Source organism: Diceros bicornis, chromosome 21 (genome assembly GCF_020826845.1).
Source record: "Diceros bicornis minor isolate mBicDic1 chromosome 21, mDicBic1.mat.cur, whole genome shotgun sequence".
NCBI lineage: Eukaryota > Metazoa > Chordata > Mammalia > Perissodactyla > Rhinocerotidae > Diceros > Diceros bicornis.
The window spans coordinates 19,852,450-19,872,354 of NC_080760.1; the positions used below are offsets into that span (position 1 = coordinate 19,852,450).

General features: G+C 43.0%; 1 long non-coding RNA gene across 1 annotated transcript in view; it reads right to left on the bottom strand.

The window, feature by feature from the left end:
* LOC131419523 (uncharacterized) overlaps positions 1-18,688 on the bottom strand; it is a 29,950-nt gene extending 11,262 nt beyond the window's left edge. The window contains exon 1 of the long non-coding RNA XR_009223271.1: positions 18,528-18,688. This is a non-coding gene — a long non-coding RNA (uncharacterized LOC131419523). The remainder of the gene's footprint in view (positions 1-18,527) is intronic.
* Between the last annotated feature and the right edge of the window lie 1,217 nt (positions 18,689-19,905).

Below are 19,905 nucleotides of genomic sequence, written 5' to 3' on the forward strand. Positions count from 1 at the left end.
GCGTACTGAGGCTCAGGAATCAGGCCAGAGCTGGGAGGGGGGACTCAGCTGCTACAGCAGCACTTCTGAGGTCTAGCTGACTGGGGTGACTCTGCAGACCCCACACTTGGGGGCACGGGGAGGCAACTGGGTCTGAAAATTAAGGACTTTGGTCAGTACGATACAGTAAGAGCTCAAAAAGAGATTTGCAGGGTGCTATGGAGCAGGAAGTATGGGGCGGAGAGGGGAGAAGGCAGGAGCTTCAACAACCAAGGGCTTCCTGGATGAGACCGTGCCTAGGCTGGGCCTTGAAGGGTGAGAAGGGTAGCACCTCAGAGAAAGGTGGCATGTGAATTCTGGGCCCAATGGGAGAGAACAAAGGCGGTGGGCAAGGAACAGTAAGGTCTGTGGGAGCAGCTGGAAGCATCTTTGCATTGCTGATTCCAGGCAGGGGTATATGAGAGGCGAGAGAGGGCACAGGTAGAGGAGGCCAGGATGGGAAGGTGGGATGCATCCTGGGGAGACTGGTTATCCACCCACTGGCCCATGGCGCCTCAACAGTCTTCCATGATGGAGTTTTCACAGGCTCTGCTGAAATGGGAAAAATATGACAGCTGTCTAATTTAAAGGACTTTTTTCCCCCTGAAATTATATTCTTTTTTTTACTCTTTGGTTACAATGACCTTTCTTTTATGAAAAGATGGTAATCGTTAAGTGGTCACTGTTTTGAATGCCTTCTTTGGCAAAAGCAGATGCTGACAGCTCTACGTGGCTCTCCAATATTATTTTATTTTATTTTACTATTTATTTTATTTTACTTTGCTTTACTTTACTTTCTTGTAAACTTCCCTATGGAATCCAGATGTCTGGAACCTGGGTCGAGGGAAATGGAGAGGCATTTAGCAAGAGAACGACACAGATTTGCATTTTGGAATGAAAAGCGGTCAGGGTGTGAGGGTGACTTCAGAGGGTGCGGCTGGTGGCAGGGAGATAAGGAGGCTGGAGCCACAGCCCAGGTGTGGAGGAGGTCTCAGCCAGGGATGGTAAGGGCAGGATGGAGAGGGCAAAGGCAAGAAATATGTGGGAGGTAAAGCTTAGAACCTGGCGGGCCTGCTTGCTCACCTCTCGATTCCTGGTGTCTAAGACGGTGCCTGGCCCAGCTGATGACCCGCACATGGTTGTTGAAGATGAATGAACTTGGAGGTTGATTGAACGTGGGAAGTGAGGGACAGAGAGGGCAGGTTAGTGATTCCTGGCTGTATGGCTGGGTGGATGGTGATGCCCACAGCTGAGACGGAGGAAAATAGGAAGCGGCAGGGTTGGGGGAGATGAAAACTTCTGCTTCAGAGGTGTTGGGTGTTAAGGGCTATGGGACATACAGGCGGAGAGGCACAGCAGGCAGGCCCATCAGAGGCCTGAAGATCCGGCGAGAGGTCCAGGCTGGGGCTGAACTTGAGAACACTCCCTGACACCCCTTGGAGGTGAGGGAGAGGGAGGGAGGGCTACCACATGATGCTTAAGGAGCTCTCTGACATGACTATAACCCGGCAAGCTAAATTTTATTGAATATACCAGAACACATCAGTATAAGAAACACTTGTCATACTCAATGTTGAAGTACAACGTGGTGACATTGTGTCATTGGTGATACATTGGGGCTTAGAGATTTATACCACTACCACAGCTTCAGCTACCCAGAATCTTCTCTCTCCTCGATATCACCTGACATCCTGTAGCAACTTAAATGTATCCTATTTTTGCTTATTATGAAATTCAAATCTTGAATACACGTAAAAGCTTTCCAAAAGATGAGAAGATATTTTAAATAATTAAATGTATACATCATAGGCTTTACCAGACACATAGTCTGAGCAGGTTAGAAAAAAAGTCTGGGACTGTCCTTTCCTCTCAAATTCAGACTCTGCAGGTTAACCTGGTATCTTCCTCTAGGTTGATGTGATATTTATTCTAACCTGCCTTTATTGCAAAAATTAGAGGGAAAAAAATAGATGAATGAATAAGCATTTGGGATGGGGATGAGGAAGGACACCTCCTTTGGGGCATTTGGTATTTGGCAGGCACTGTGCTGGGCACTTGAAATAGACTCTCATTTAATCTTCACCAGCGCACTGCTGGGCAGGACCATTAGTCCTTACAAACGAGGGAACCAAGGAGCAGAGAGGCTTCCAAACTTGTCCTCAGTCACATGCTCAGGAAAGCGGTCGAGATGGGATTCGAACTCAAATCTGTCTGGCTCTAAAGCCCTCAGAAAGGCCCAGCACATATTCTGATTTCTCATCTGCCGTTTGCCCCAGGTCTTGTTAGGCAAGTCCAGGATCTGGAGAGAACTGTGCTTTGGGCTTATTAGGCCTTGATTTGAGAGGTTCCAGGACGGAATCCTCTCCCCAAATCCTCCACCATCATATTATCCTACTCTATTTGAGAAAAGAGGAGGAGAGGGAGAGAGAGAAGAAAATCAAGAAAATCTGTCAGTTTCCTCCCTGATAGCTCTTAGGAAGGAAGGCAATGCTCAGCCTACGAGGATACCTTCATTGTCATCAGGGCAGGAGACCCAGAGAGGGCATCCAGATCAGGGCAGAGGTGACCTGTCCAGGCAGGTGACCTGCTCACAGAGGTCACTGCAGGGACCTGGGGGGACCCCAGACAGTGATGGGGAGGCTCTGCCACCACTCAGCCTTGTGATCCAGCAGTCTTCACTCACTTGGCAAAAGACTAGGGGAGAGAAGGGGTTTTCGGAGGAGTTAAAATGAGGCTTGTGGCCAGCATTTGGGGAAATACTGAAAACCCGGGCTCTAATACAATAGGACCTGTTGCTGTAGGGCCTATTGATCTATCTCTTTAACAAATATTTTTTGAGTGCCAATTTTGTGACTGGCACTGGGACCACTAGTGGTGAATAAAACAGACACAGGCTTTTGGCTTTGTGAAGTTCATAGTGTGGAGGAGAGGGCATAGATAACAAACAAATCCGTTATAAGACTATGAATTATAATCATTGCTCTGCGGCGGCAGGGGCGTCGCACCTCTGGGAGTCATGCATTCAAATCACAAACTCTGGGAGGCCATGTGGTGTGGGGTGAGGCACCCTGCAAGGCTGGCTGGAAAAGACAACTCTGTCAAAACCAGCTCGTGCTGCCTGAGCAATAACGTGGGACAGTCCGTGCTAAGAGATACTGCCTTGGAGGAAACAGAACATGGCCTGAGAACACAGTATTTGGACCTTGAGGGAGGAAGCTTAGGATAGATGGAGGATCATGCTGCTCTTGGGCAGATATGGGAGAAGGCGGAATGTACATGAATACAAGGGTGGAAGCTGGCTGGTTGTTCAAGAATAGTCACTCCTGCCCTGCCACCTCCATGATAGGAGTATATTTGCCTGTCCCTTGACTTTGGGCTCAGCTATGTGACTTGCTTTGGTCAATGGGTTGCTAACAGATGTAACACAAGCCCGGACAGTTGGGATTGCCTTTCTGCTCCTCTGCCATGGCCATGAAAAGAGCATCCCCGGATAGCTGCTGCCCCTTCTGTCTGGGCCCCAGAGTGAACACACAGACCAAACCCAACCCACAAGAGAAGCCCAGCCCAGCTGGGGCTGGAGCTCAATGCAGTCACTGCTGATCCAGAGTAGACGCTCACACTCAGGAGCGTGAGAATAAATGCTTGCTGTTGTAAGTCGTTGAGTTTTGAGGTGGTTTGTTACACAACATTATGCGGCAATCATCCATTGATACAACCAGTAACAGTGCCAAAAGGTGGTTGGGAGAATTAACCCCCTCTTGCTCAAGCCACCCCAAAACAAACAAGGGAAGTGAAAACAATGGGTATGCTATGCAAATGCAGCTTCAAAAAAATCCCTTAGGGATTCCCTTGCCACCATATCCCGGCTCTCAGCTCCCATAGGAATGCTGGAGCCACCACTGTTGAGAACATCTCTCCTGCCTCCGAAAGTGGGCATTGCTGCGTGAGCATAGCCATCTCCAGGGGCACAGGTGACTCTCTTCACGCCCGTTTTTGGCCTCATGGTGGCTCTGACCTTCAGGGTTAAAGGCAGAAACTTTCATTTCCACTGTGCCTTGACGTGTTTGAATCCCTGAGAGGGTGTAAGCCAAGGCCAGTCAAGGCCTCCCCCAACCTCATGGAAGTCTGTCCTCTAACAGCTCTGTGAAAAGAGCAGGGCGGAGCACAGGGGCTACGGACACACAGCAGCCCCAGGACGGCATTCAGCATGGAGGGAGAGGAAACGGGGACTCCTGGGGAGGCTTTCAGTCCAAAGGGCCTGTCACCTCCTGCCAGAGTGGATGTGCTGCTACCTTCCATCTCTCAAGCACTGTCCCGGAGCAGGACTGGGAGTCTGCTGTCAGGAGCACTGGGGAAAATCTGTTTCTCTCTCTGCTTCTCCATAAGTGCCCATTACATCCTTCTCCCACAGCGTATCTGCATTCTCTGCCATGCATTGCATGTGGGTGCCAAAGATTGTCACATAAATCTCTGTCCTTTTGTCTGGCTTCTCTTCTCCTCCCACTCCCCCTTCTTTCTCCTCCTCCTCCCCCTCCCCTCCTCCTTTCCCTCTCCTCCCCCTTCTCCTCACCCCCTTAAAAATTGGGGAGTGGTCTATTTTTCTCTCATGTAAAAGAAGTCTGGAGTTCAGGATCAGGATGGTTGCTCCACAATGATAGCAATGACCCTGGCCTCCTTCCTTCTGGCTCCACCATTCTTAGTGCTGGCTATTGGCTCCCACCCTTGCGGTTGCTAAATATTTACCTACCACCTATCTATATGTGCTTGGATGCCCACGTATATAGAATCCAGAGACCTCCAGGAATTTCTCCAGGCACCTTGTCTGTGAAGTCTTCTACAGGCAGAGTTAGTAATTACCACCTCTAGTGCTCATTCTACTTTGTTTATATATGTCAAGCATTGTGCCTACCACATTATATTATATGTCATCTTTCTATATATCACATAGATCTGGGCTCTTGACAATGGGTACCATGTCTTACTCTTCTCTGGGTTCCTGGTACCTAGCCCAGTGCTCAGCATCCAGCAGGAGCTTGGTACTTGTGGAATGGATGGATAGATGGAAGAATCAACACATCATTGTGTCCTCAGCTCCCACAGCCCATCTCTAACAAATGAGAATTAGATTATTTGGTCATGTTTGTTTCCCTAGGGGAAAGGGAGAGGAGGAACAAGACACAGCTGATTATCTACAGGTCTGGAGCTCCAGGAGAGGGCTGAGTTGGACGTAGATTTGGGAATCCTAAACCTACATGTAGCAGTTAAATTTATGGGATAGATTGAGATAACAGAGTGGGCCAATGGAGAAAAGAAGACAAAGAGAACTCGAGCAAACACCCACACTTAAGAAGTGGGTAAAAAAAGATGTAGCAAAGGAGACTGGGAAGGAATGCAGAGGTAGGAAGAACATTGAGGCAGGAGAGAGCTTCAGAAGGAAAACATGGTCAGCAGTGTCAAAAGATGTGACGAGGCCAAGAGGTCCACCTACTTGGTCTCCTCTTGACCAGTCTCTAAAATTATAGGGAACCAGCTGAACTGAACACCAATCCTCACTCTCAATACCCTCTGAAATAAGCACATTTTCCAGAAGTTCAGAGAAATCTATTCTCCATACTCAGCCCCATCTAACCATCACAACCACACCTCCTCCACTATAAGGTAATTTTATCCATAGCAAAAGCCACTTACAACCAAAAAATATATTTAAGGAAGGGAGGCAGTTCTTGCTGTGGAGGTTTTATGGCTGGATGGGCATAGCTTAGGTTCGCCTGGGGGTAATAAAGCCAAAATCAAACCATGAGTCAAGGGAGCAATCAGAACCTGAGTCAGGTCTCCAGGCTGGGTTACAAGTAGAGCAGTGTTTCCCAAAGCGTGTGCCAAGAAGCACTGGTTATAGGGAGATGATGAGAAAAACAATATCAAAAAAATCTTGTGGTTAAATAAGAACCAGGAGATGAGAATCAGCTTGCAGAGCCGGAGACTGGAAGATAGAAGCTCGGAATCAAGAGTAAGAGGAGAAGCCCCAGAGCTGGGCCTCAGAGGGTAGAGCAGAATGACAGCCCTGCAGTGTAAAAACTCCAATAGAGATGGAGACAAAGTGCTAAGACAGCGCTGGGGAGAGAAGGATGACTCACACCAGGGAGACCTAGGACAATTTCCCAGACTGGGACATGTGCCTAGCATGCAGTAGGCATTCACGCAGAATCAATGGTTTAGATGGGATTTGAGCTGTACTGGGAAGAATGGCAGATAGGGAGGTGGGAAGGTCATTTGGGGCAGAAGAAAACATCTGCACAATAGCCTGGAGTATGGGTTCGTTCTGCCTGCAGGCGGTTGGAAAAGTGGGGATAAGGCTTTAGCTTTGTGCATTCTCAGCATCTCCCCAGGGAAGGAAGAGCTGCTCTCAGCCTTGTGCTGTTTCAGGGCACAGCCTTGGAATGAAACAGGACCCACTGCTCTCATCAATGCCAGCTTTTGACTGAGAATGGGCCGAGACTGGGCCAGGCAGCCCAAATTCCTGCCTGGACAAAGCAGACACCCAAACTCTGCCTGCCTGGGCCACCTGTGTGGGGCCTGCTAGGCCCAGCTCCTAGTCTCCATTACTCTGAGCTGCAGGCTCCCAGGCAGAGCCCCGGCTGCTTTGTTTGCGACTGCTCCTTTGAGACAAAAGGACTGTGGTGCTGGGATCTCCTCCCCAGCAGAGATGCTTTCTTTGTTCTGCAGGACAGCGCCACCGTTGTGCACTCTGTCACCCGTCCCAAGTTCTTTCTCTCAGTCCACACTCCAGGCCCAGGGAGTGGGAGGTGTCGTGTCCTTGGTTTAAAAGGCTTAAGAGCTGTTGGGAGGAAAGGGAGTGCAGAAAAGATGCACAGAGTGAGAATGTCTATGGAGAGTGCAAACACCCAGCACTGAGCCTTCTGGGAAGACTTCAAATGAATTTTCACATTTAAAATATAACATAAAACAAAATTAGAAAGCTTTCCCTTCATCCAGTAATCACTTATGAGAGACTGAAGAAGGCTAGGAGACATTAATTAAACAGTCGGAATCATTTTCTGGTCTCCTCCAGTGGTTGGTCTTTAATTTCTTGGCAGTTCTATGAGGCCACTAATAGTTTTTCCTGCCTGCAAAATGGGCCACCTCCATCCACAAGTCACATGCAGCTATTGTGACATATGATGAAAGTGTTGATAGAGACACTCAGAGAAGATGAGTATGTCGGGTGAAGACTAGGGAAACAGAGGAGTGAATTCCTCCATCCCAATGGAGGGAACCTTCCAGTGGATGAACAATAACTGCATAGGTGAGTGAACAGAGCTATTTCAGTATTAAGTCAGGGAGATTTGCTGGGTTGCAGTCTTGGCTCTGCCATCTCTCTGCTGGTCAAACCAGGTCCAAGTACTTAACCCAGTCTCCTCTTTTGTTAAATGGAGATAATCACATCTACTTTAAGAATAGTTGTGAAGAGTTAGTGAAATAATGGGTACAAAGCATTTAGCCCAATGCCTGGCACCTGGTAAGTGCTTACTAAGCGTTAGCCCCTCAGTGTGAAAATCACTGCCCTACATGTCAAGGCCACCCTTTTATATCAAACAGATGCACACACACATCATGGCCTTTGATCCAGTAATCCCTCTTCTAGGAATTCACCTGAAGAAATTATACAACCAAGAGGAAATAAGAGGTACATGTAGTAACTTTCTTTGCAAAGTTAATAATAACAGAAAAAAAAGACTAGAACAGTTAAATGATAAAGTATATTTATTATGAAACATCCATTTTATGGACTATTCTGCAACCACTAAAAATTGTTAGAAAGAATAGGCACAAGAATTTAGAAAAAGAAGAACAAAGGTGGAGGATTTACATAAATCCTGTACATGTACAAAGGTACATGATTTTAAGACTTCTTAAGGGCTACAGACATCCAGACAGTAGGGTATCGGCATAAAGATAGACAGGAATGAAGCAAGATTGAGAGTCCAAAAATAAACTGTTACATTTATGGTCAATCGATTATTGACAAAGGTGTCAAGGCAATTTAATGGGGAAAAGATAATCTTTTCAACAAATAGTGGTGAGACAACTGAATAGCCACACGCAAAAAGAAAAAAACTTAGACCTCACATTACAGTAGACACAAAAATTAACTCAAAATGGATCATAGGCCTAAATATAAGAACTAAAACTATAAAACTTTAGGATACAACAGAGGAAAAAAGCTTTCTGACTTTGATTAGGCCAAGATTTCTTTTTTTTTTTTTTATAATTTTATTTATTTATTTTTATTTTTTCCCCCAAAGCCCCAGTAGATAGTTGTATGTCATAGTTGCACATCCTTCTAGTTGCTGTATGTGGGACTCGGCCTCAGCATGGCCGGAGAAGCAGTGCGTCGTTGCGCGCCCGGGATCTGAACCCGGGCCACCAGCAACGGAGCGCGCGCACCCAACCGCCAAGCCACGGGGCCGGCCCCAGGCCAAGATTTCTTAGGTATAGATATCTTAGGTACCAAAAGAGTGAACTATAAAAGAAAAAATTGATAAACTGAACTTCATCAAGATGAAAAACGTTTCCTCTTCAAAAAAGTACCACTAAGAAAATGAAAAGAAAAGCCACAGACTGGGAGAAAATACTTGCAAATCATATATCTAACAAAGGATATAAGTCCAGAATATATAAAAAAACTCTTACAACTCAGTAATAAGAAGACAAGCAATCTAATTTAAAAACAGACCAAAAATTTGAGTAGTCATTTCCCCAAAGAAGATATATAAAAGGCTAATACACACAAAAAGATGGTCTACATCATTAGTGATTAGGGAAATGCAAATTGAAACCAATGAAATATCACTTCACACCTACTTTAAAGGCTACAGGCAAAAAGAGAGACAATAACAGATGTTGGCAAAGACATGGAAAAATTAGAACCTTCCATACACTGCTGGTGGGAATGTAAAATGATGCAGTCACTTTGGAACAGTTTGATTGTTTCTTTAAAAAGTTAAACACAGTTACCATATGACTCAGCAATTCCACTCCTAGTTATCTATCTGGCCAAGAAAAATGAAAACACATGTCCACACAAAGACATATATTCATAGCAGCAGTATTCATAACAACTAAACACTGGAAACAATCCAGTGTCCATCACCTGGTGAGTGGGTAAACAAAGTGTGGTACATCCAATCAATAGATCATTCAGCAGGGCCGGCCTTGTGGCTTAGTGGTTAAGTGCACGCTCTCCACTGCTGGCAGCCCCGGTTCGGATCCCGGGCACGCACCGATGCACCGCTTCTCTGGCCATGCTGAGGCCGTGTCCCACATGCAGCAACTAGAAGGATGTGCAGCTATGACATACAACTATCTACTGGGGCTTTGGGGGAAAAAATAAATAAATAAAATTATTAAAAAAAAAAAGCTTAATTAAAAAAAAAATAGATCATTCAGCAATAAAAAGGAGCCAACTACTGATACATACTACAATACGGATGGACCTCAAAAACATTTTGCTAAGTGAAATAAGCCAGACGCAAATTTACATAAAATGTCTAGGAAACACAAATCTATGACAGAAGCAGATCAGTGGTTTCCTGAGGCAAGGGATGAAACCAGGAACTACAAGTGGGCACAAGGGAATTTTGGGAGTGACGAAAATGTTCAAAAACTAGATTTTAGCAATGATTGCACAACTCTATAAATCTACTAAAAGTCCTTGAATCATGTACTAAAATGGGTTAATTTGATGGCATATAAATTATATATCAACATAATAACTTTAAAAATTATCATGAAGGTTGTGTAGCAACATGAACAAATTGTATGATATATTAAGTAAAAACAAAAAAGCTAATGCAAAATATATAAGTATTTAAAATATAAAGTATGTAAATGATTACAACCATAGATGAATCAGAATAAAGATGAAGGAACTATAGAGCAATAAAAGTTGTCATATTAGTAAAATGGGGAATTTGTTTTTTTTGTCTTTTAACAAAATGTTCTTTAATCATTTTTTGTTATATTAAAAAAGATAAAAAGCTAAGACAGACTGTTTTGTGTTTGGTCTTTCAGCTTTGCAGGGGATGGGGGAGGCGATAATAACACCTCCTGGTTTTCCAGTTCTTTTCTTCTGCATTGCTAGAGAGCTTCACAGACATTAGCTCATTAATCCTCAAGAATCCATGAAGTAGGCAGAGAAGACTATTACCTCTCCCACATTGCTTATTCTGGTTCATTTAAAGGTATAATTTTTTTGAATTTATGATGAGGGCTTTATGTGAAGCCAGTTATAATCACATTTTTATATATTATAAATCCCCACATATGTACACACCATAACAAACGGATTATATTTTAACCACCTCCTCTCAACTAGGTTATTTCTAGTTGAGATACTTTCATTGTCCTTTTATCCTTCTGAGCTAAAGCTGAGGTGTCATGTTACCTTAGCTTCCAAACAAAAAACACTAGGCCTGCTAAATGCTTCTGGTGGGCCAAAATGGAATTTCTTTTTGTGCTCTCCTTAACTTATCTGGACAGTAGAAATGAATGTTCAGGCACCAACTCGCCAGCTGTTTAATAGCATCTCACTTTGTTTTGGTCGGACTTACTTTCCCACAAACAGGTGAGGTCCTATATTCTAGAACAAACGATTCCTAAATAACAAATCCTGAAGAACATCCCTTGTTACACACGAATTCCACTGTGTGTGCTGTCCCTTTGCCTAAAATGCCCTGTCCCACCTTATTTACCGAGTGACGTTCCTTGATCTTTTCAGATGTAGCATGCTTTATAACCTTTTCTCTTTTTCTCCTTTAAGTACCTTCCCACCCTCCAAATTGTAAAGCAGTCCCTCTCCCTTGCTCTAATGGGTACAGACCTCTATTTTTGTCCTATTATTAGCCTGTATTGTAATGTATATTTGCCTATGTGCCTGTCTCCCACTGGGGAGAATTCACAATTTGTGAATTCATTGAAAAAGAGTTAATGGCATAATCATCTCTGAATCCCAGCACATGGGGATGGTGATGATGATGATCGTAATAGTCTGCTGGGGCTGTCATAACAAATACCACAGACTGGGGGGCTTAAACAACAGAAATTTATTTTCTCACAGTTCTGGAGGCTAGAAATCCAAGATCAGGGTGTCTGCAGAGTCAACTTCATTCTGAGGCCTCTCTCTTGGCTTGTAGGTGGCCATCTTCTCCCTGTGTCTTCACCTGGTCTTCCCCCTGTGCCTGTATCCTAATCTCCTCTTCTTATAAGGACATTAGTCATATTGGATTAAGATCATATGACCTTGCTTTACCATAATCACCTCTTTAAAGGTCCTATCTCCAAATATAGTCACACTCTGAGGTACTGGGAGTTGAAACTTCAACATATGAATTTGGGGGGGGTGTGACACAATTCAGCCCATAACAATGGTGATGAAGAGGATGATAACAGCTATCACTTATTGAACGATTACTATATTCTGGGCACTTGACTTTCCACTTGCTATCTCTTTTAATCTTTAATAACCCTATCACTATGATCAATATATTGTCATTCTGGTTTATAGATAAAGGAACCAAGCCTTAAGGACATTAAGTCACTTACCAAGGTCATAGAGCTAATGTGTAGTAGAAACGGGATTCAATCCCAAGTTATTTTGCCTCCAGGATTATACTCTGAATCACCATGTTCTGTTCCTGGTACATAAGAGGTGTGCAGTGCTTGTCTGAAGAAAGAGTGACCGAGTAAATGAATGAAATAATGAATAACGGACACGTGACACAGATTCCGTTGTACCACAGATCATAGCATAGTTTCAACAACTTACAAAAATTACACATGTCAACGTTTGACAGATGATTATCCTAAAAGATAACTTTATCCTTGTCTTCTAATGCCAGATTTTTTAAGGGATTCTATCAAATTTAAAATCTAGCAGATTTTTGTTTAAAAAGTAAAAGTTGAAGGCATACAATCAAAGAACTTCAGAGCCGGCAGAAGTTTCACATATCATCCAGTCCAAGTTCCATCTTATTCAAATGAGGAAAAAAAGGCTCAGAGAGGTTAGCTGACTTGCCATTATTTTATTAGACTGAAAACACATTATTAACTATTGTTTTCATTATTTATCATCACTGAGCTCTTAGGTTTGGAGTAATCGAATTAGGTTTTCCTTTTCCTCAAGATCATTCCAGAGTGGTTGGGAAGTTAGACATGAGGAGGCAATAGAAGTAGTTAAGTCAGCAATCTTTCAAAGCCACCTTCCAAATTCCTTTTTCCTACTTGCCTTTTTTTCCACTGCAACTCATCCCAACTAGAGAAAGGGGGGCTGTTTCTTTCATACACTGGTGGGAGGGTTATTCCCTAACCATTGCGGATGAAAGGAAAAGCAAAATTCTGCAAAATTCCCAGGAAACACTTTCGTTGAGTGGTCCAGCGAACTACTTGTGTTCATAGCCACACTGTTCTTGACAGTGTCTCCTGCCACACTGCTGAGCCCTGCAAGAGAATCCTGGGAAATCACAGATCATTAGTGACAGAAAGGAACTCAGAGCCTATTTAGTCCAACTTCCTTGGATGAAAAAATGAAGTTGTAGGAGACGAGTGACTAAGCCAGGATTGATCAGCCAATTAACGAGGGTGTTGGAACCCATTAGCCTCTTCCAGGGATGAACTGGGCAGACTGCACCAAGTTTCGCTCACACCTAGCATCCTCCTTATAGCCACGCAGTATGCAGTATTTTCCAAAATGTGATCTGCATACCACTCATGGTTCCACGAGATGTTTTTAGCTTTTTTTTTTTTAAATGGGCCAACATTTTTTTCTTTTAATAGCTATGTATTTGTTTCAATTGATATTAGAAAAAAATAATTAGCCCATAAAAGCTATGAATCCACTTTGGAAGATAAATGATTTGGAAGAGATTGATGATTTTATTCAAAAAATATTCTGTTTAGATTTAAAAAAAAAGCTAGCGACTTTAAAGAAAAAAATCACTAAATAATATTACAGATGGTATGGTCAGATGGCAAAAATCGTGAGGTCGTGTGCAAGTTGAAGAGTGGGACACACTGAACTAGGATAATTAGCTCCTTTTTATAAATGTGTTAACTGATGTGTGGAGAAGAGAAGGGATCTACTCATGAACAGAACAAAAGTGGGCCAGCCCAGGGGCATAGTGGTTAAGGTCACAGTTTCGAATCCCAGGTGCAGACAGATGTACCGCCCATCAAGCCATGCTGTGGTGACGTCCCATGTACAAAATAGAGGAAGATGGGCACGGATGTTAGCTCAGGGACAATCTTCCTCAGCAAAAAGAGGAAGACTGGCAATAGATGTTAGCTCAGGGCCAATCTTCCTCACTAAAAAAAAATGAATAGGACAAAAGTATTTTTACTTATAGTTCAGGGGTCTGGCCTTGCCCTGTCCTTACAAACAGGCATGAGGATTGCTCATTTATGTTTGACAGGTCACAAGATTACAACAGTTAAGAGCTTTTTTCCCCCCTTAGGGGGAATAAATACTGTAAATACATCATGAGAACAGTAGTTGTCTTGAACTTTTATTGATACACAGATTTTGGCACTGAAATGATGAACCAGAAAAGATCCTGCTGCAAATATTCTCATGGTAATCTGTCACTTATCAGATCCCAGTCTTTTATCTGAAAATTGGCAGATTGGACAGCAACCAGTCTACACTTGTCCTATGCAGCTTCTGTTCTGACATGTTTACCGCGAACAAATACACTTTGTTTTTATAGGGTGAATAATATCCTGAAAGGGCAACTTAGGTTTCTCATTGCCCAATTTAAGCTGGTCCCAGATATCCTCAGCCTTTAAGTAACTTCTTTCTTTATTTAAAATGCCTCATTAAGTCCTCAAAATACACAAAGTTGAGTAATGAGTTAAGGTAAGGCCTTCTGTAGAGTTTTTCTGTGGTTGTTTCTGTTGTTCGCCAAGTTCCCTCCTTAAAGATTTGTATCTGGAACACTTGTAATCAACCAGCAGAGGCTTACCCCCACCCCCTTGGAGGAGGATCAAGCATTAATCCTCAGATTTGAAGACTGTGGGCCCAAAACTCTAGCCCAGAATCCTCTTCTTAGTCCAGGCCCTGGAGGCCCATGGGTAATTTGTTAAACCTCCCGCTCCTATAGAGAGACTTGTGGTAGTGTTCTCTTGGAGACACTATGTCAAAGGAGTATTTCAGAACAGATTGCAAAGATGCAAGTCCAGCCCTGGGGTCGGATCCCACAGGCATGTGAATGGCATGCAAGACTACAACAAATTATAGGGCAATCCCTGGGTTGGTTTTCAAAATTTCACAAGGAACATTAGGTTCAAGGCATTTCTAGAATGTTCCAGTCTCCCTTGTGTTAAATATGGTTTAAGACATTTACCTGGTCTTAGAAATATATCCTCCTTCTTACCTCTGTACTTCTCTTTAGTCAGAGGCCATGAGACCATAGTAGCTAAGAATTTACAAGTGTTCAAACTGAATACAAGTTGACAATTAGAGTCTCACAAGATAAACACAGCTCCAAGCCTAGGAGAGATCGTACGTGCCTAGTACCTAGCTGGCACTCAACACAATCACTGGGGTCGAGCCCTCACCTAGCTCAGCTCTCTCATATAGCTGACTCTCTGTACTCTTTTTCTAGTTTCACTCTAGATATTCTGGGACCCAAAGTGGTCTGGTTTCTTGTGTGGTTTCTGGCTCGGCTGGCTTTCCTCTCACTCCAGGCTGCAGCTCCCATCTGACCTCCCATTCCTACCTAGGTCTCGCTCAACTCCCTTCACTTCTCACTGTCATCTTCTTGCCATTCCCATGGCCTGAGGTCCTCCTACCACATCTTCTTCAACTGGAAACCAGAGCCCTTCAGTCGAAACACTTTAGTGCTAGCTCAAGAATTTTACACAACATATTAGAAGAGCCAGTTGCTTCAAGTCAACATTCTGTATCCACCACAGAAGGGAGATTTCCATGTTCTCAAAGGAGATTTTCTTCAAGGGAAAACCACATCCTAAGGAATTTGTGTTGAAGATACAACCCTTAGAGATTCTCTTTAAAGACTGGAAGAAAATGGTGGGAAAATATACCTTAAAGGATTTGTTTAATACATAAGAATGTATCTTGAATTTTGATATCATCACATGCCTCTTACCAAATATTGCTAATGTTTCCTGACCAGTCCACATCTCCTGCTACATGGGTAACAGAGAAAGTGAGCTTGTCTCCCCAGACTCAGCTAATTGTACTTGGTGAGGACACAGGTCTCAGGGATGGCCCATCAGTAGCCTGTGACATAGCCTGGCTCAACAGCTAAGCCAGTCAAATCCTTCTCTCAGGACTTAGGTAAAGACACACAGAGGGAAGTTAGTTATGGTGGCTGGACCTGGAAGATCATGCAGATTTGGGGACTCATTGGCCATTTGAGGCCATCTATAAACAAATAACCAGAAATAGCCAGCTGGCAAGGAAGAGGATAAAGGAGGCAACGTGCAGAGAGACTTGGCTATGAGGGGGAGAGTTGGAAATGTGAAAAGAGCTTATCACAGAGCTGCCTTGATTCCTGCCTTTCTTGAGGCTGGGTTCCTTGGCTCCTCCAGGGTTCCCATGCATACGTGTCCTTTCAATAAAGCCCATTATTTCTGGAACAACTTGAGTGAGCCTCTCTTCCTAATTAAGACAAAACCGTGCTGGAAGCACTGAGTGAGTTAGTCTTTATGGACACTAACCTGAGTGATCGTCAGAGCTCTCTCCAAGGTCAGGCTGGTTAGTGACCCCTTCTCAATGTTGGCTTGGACATCAGACCAGGGGATGCACCCAACCGTGTTCAGTCCTCATACGAAGACTATTGCCTCTGCCATTTGGCTTTAAAGGAGCTGCACATCCTTAAAGACAATGCTAAATCTCTAATATAGAATCACCGACTCTCAGTGTAGGTAAAAAAATGAGGCCATCATGTCCAACCACGCATCCCATGGTTGAATCACCTCTGTATATCCCTGGGCAATGATTTGCCAGTCCGGACTTGAATACTTCCCATGATAGAAAATTATAATCACGTCATTTCCATAGCTACCATTCACTGAGCACTACTATGTGCTAGGCACCATGCTAGCTACCTTTCATACAGTATCTCTCAATTTTTTTGAAAACAGAAAATTTATATTTCAGAGGAGAAAGAGAAGACAACCAGCATTTATTGAGCACCTACTATGTGCCTCTCTCTTTATAGATGCTATCTCATTTTAGACTCTAAAACCTACTGGGATTATTTTCAAATGAAGGAACTAGGGCTCAGAGAGGTCAAATTGTTTCCCACGATCATAGCCACACATCTAGTTAATGGTTGTGTCAGTTAGAACTTTTGCTCACATTAGAAAAACACTTCTATTAAGCAAAAAGAGAATTTATTGGGAAGACATAGGTAGATCGCAAAATTGAGAGAATATTGAAGAATAGGACCAGGGATGGTAATAATCCTCTTCTTCAAGGGCAAACCACATCATAAGGAATTTAGGTTGGAGATATAATCCTTGATGATTCTCTTTAAAGCCTGGAAGAAAATGGTGGGAAAATATAGCTTGAAGGAGATGTTTAATGTATAGGAATGTATCTAGTATTTTGGTATCCTCATGGGTCATTGGTATCATGTTCAGGGAAGAATCAGCTCCAGCCATGTTTCCACCCTCATGTTACTCAGCTCAAGACAGAGTGTCTTAGGAAAAAGAATCTGACTGGGCCAACTTGGGTCACACGCTCAACTCTTGGCCCAGGGTAAATGGTACAACTTGATTGATTGTCCCACGCAGGTTGCTCTCAATAGGGAAATGCTATTTCCCCAAAAGGAATCAGATCATTGCTTTCAGAATAAAGAGGAATGGACTCTCGAAAGCAAAAACAACAAGTGCTTAACACAGTGATGGAACTGGCATTCAAACATTCTTTCCACCACTTTCTACTCTGACAGATAACAAACATCTTTATATAGGATCAATATGTTTCCCCCCAACTTCCTCTTATTGGTACTGGTTTTCCAACTTGGAGCCACACAACACCAGCCTATTCTTTCTTGCATCTGACAGTCCTTCAATTATTTCAATCCTATTAGCATACTCTCCCTCCCCAATACCCCAGCCCTAGTCTCCTCAACTCCTGCCTGTAAATATTTCTGGTTCTCTAAACTCTTCCTCACGTGACATGGTTTGAGTATCTCTCCACTCTGATTGTTCTCCTTAAAACCTGCTTTGGATTGTTTATTTTCCCACTTAAAGCACGGTGACCAGAGGAACCCAAGGTGACACTTCTGATATGCTTTGTTCAAAGCAGAGTAGAGCAGAACATCTCAAAATCACACAACCTTAAAGACAATGGTCAAGTGCTTCCACATCCTGCCTGATGAGTCTAGTTCTGCATCTTAGCATTGCCATTTGTTAGCTGTGTGACCTCAGGTAAGTTATTTATACTTCATGAGCAAGCTTCCTTTCTTGTTACCTGTAATCATAATATACACCTATGGCCACTATAATTATTAAATGAGACAATGCATGTGGAGTGTTGGCACAGTGATTAGCCCATAGCAGGCCCTCGGTACACTAATTACTATTACTGTTTATTATTATTACTCTACCCCCAGTAAGTGGCCATTCAGCCTTTCCATGGCCACTGAAAGTGGTTGATTGCCAGAGAAGCCATGTCTGTCCTTCAGAGTTTGCTCAAAGGCACACAATGGATGAATTGGTCAAAGAGCACAAAGTTCAGGATTTATGTACACTATCAGAAGGAAATGTCAGTTGGGAAATAAAAACAACCTTGTAGGAAAATGTGCAGTGCTATAGGATAAGGAAACCACTTTAAGGTTCTTCCCTGTGGGTAGGTAAAGTACAAGCTAATTTTTTTTTTTCAGGATTTGCAGGGAGCAGTCATTATGTCAGAATCCATGCAGATCAAGTTCTAATTATCAAAGGGTGAAAACCAACATGCAAATATTTGCTATTGATAAGATACTTAGTAATCAGAGTGGCTTCTCACACCCATAGTAAGCTCTGCTCACAGGACTTGCAAACTTTGAGTTTACTGCTCCCACACTAGTTCGGCAAATAAAACAAAGCAGGGCTGGAGTGTACATGTCGTATATGCCCCGGAAAATGGCCATTGTCCTTTGCTGCACTGAGACACTGCTACTGAAGGTGTCCCAGCACAGCTAGGAAATGGCGGAGGTGAAGGTCGTGGTCTCTGGTATGGTAATTGGTGGTGTCAGAGACAATGGCAGACTTTGAAGTGTGTGCACCACGAAGAGGCCATCGAGAGGATAGTGAAGAGAACTGGTATTGGAGTCAGAAACAATAATTAGACTCCGTGAAGTCTAACTTGTCCATGAAGGACCAACTCTAAGAGTTCATCATTGTCTTGTGACCCCCCGGGTGTGCGTGTCTCAGAACAGGAGTTCAAAACTGTGAATGAACGAATGAGCTGCCTGGGTTCAGATCCTCGCTCTGCCACTTACCAACAGTATGATCTTAGGCAAGTTCTGGAACTTTTCCGTGCCTCCATCTCCTTGCCTGTAAATGGAGATCATGATAACACCTGTCTCAGGATTGTTGTGGAGATTAAATGAGAAAATGTAGACAGTTGAGCACAGCACATAGCACATAGACAGAGCTCAGTAACTGTAAGTTGTTATTGCTCTGACTTTTCATGATTATTATTATTACTGACTTCTGATCAGTTCTGGTAAGTGGTCTGCACACAATAATCTTCACATTACACAAACACCTAAAGAGTTAAATTGCCACATTAGCAGCTGTTTTACCACCAGCAACAGTCAACAATGAGACAGCTAAGTTTTTATTTGCTTGTTTGTTTCTGCCAATTGAATTTTAAGATCCTTGGCTTCACTATAATTAACTCTTTGAACTGGCAAGGCGCTTTCAGTGTAACCACCAGCTGCGGTTCTTCCTTACCTCACACCTGGACCCCAGCGATGTGTGTCCTGGGACTCTATCTCGGGACTTCAGAGTTTTGAGAGCACGCAGAGGAACGGGAAGCACCTATCATTTATTTGGGGGTGACAAATAATTTCTGCAATGAAGAGAGACGATGCGAAAGAAGGGGAGATTTTATTTGTTAGAAAACTAACTTGGTAAGTTAAAAAAAATTAATGACTTGGAAATTTTCAGAGTTTTGAGTCTGTTTGAACAATGTTCCCTATAATATTGCAATTTTCAGGTCCCAATCTCCCCTGGCTTGATTTTCCCCTTCTCATCAATGATAAATCGGACACAGGGAAGCTGAAGTGATATTACCAAAAACCCCTTTGAATCAAAAGGGAAGTCATGTTATGGAGCTGGGTCCATGTCTGTGTAGCCTGTCCATTATACTGTATATTTTCTATATAATATTATCCCAATCTCCTTCTATTATTTTAAACACCAAATTACTTTCTTTAATTATGTTTTATCAAAACAGTATTTTTAACTTTCAAAATATACAGATTATGTACAATTTATTGAGGAAAAAAACCCAGAACTTTGCTTTTCTGGGTGTCTTCTGCAGCTATGCTAAGAAAAATAGCAAACATTTCTAAACTGTCTCAAGTCAAACACCATCCTTCAAGGAGCCTATCTTTCATTCTCAATAATAATATGATCTCTTTAAAAAGAAAAAGGGAAAAAAAAGTCGGGGGAGGGTGGAGTGACTTCAGTTCTATTATCTTTGGCATTTTGTACCAGTCTGGGGTTTCTCAAGTCTTGAGACAAGAAGCACATATTCATTTTAGACATTAAAAAAGAAGTTCTGAATGCCTTTGCAGTTTCTTCCTTGAGCTGTCTGGAGGGAACTATTTATTTTGCTTCTTTACCTTGCAAATAGCTAACGGCTTCCAG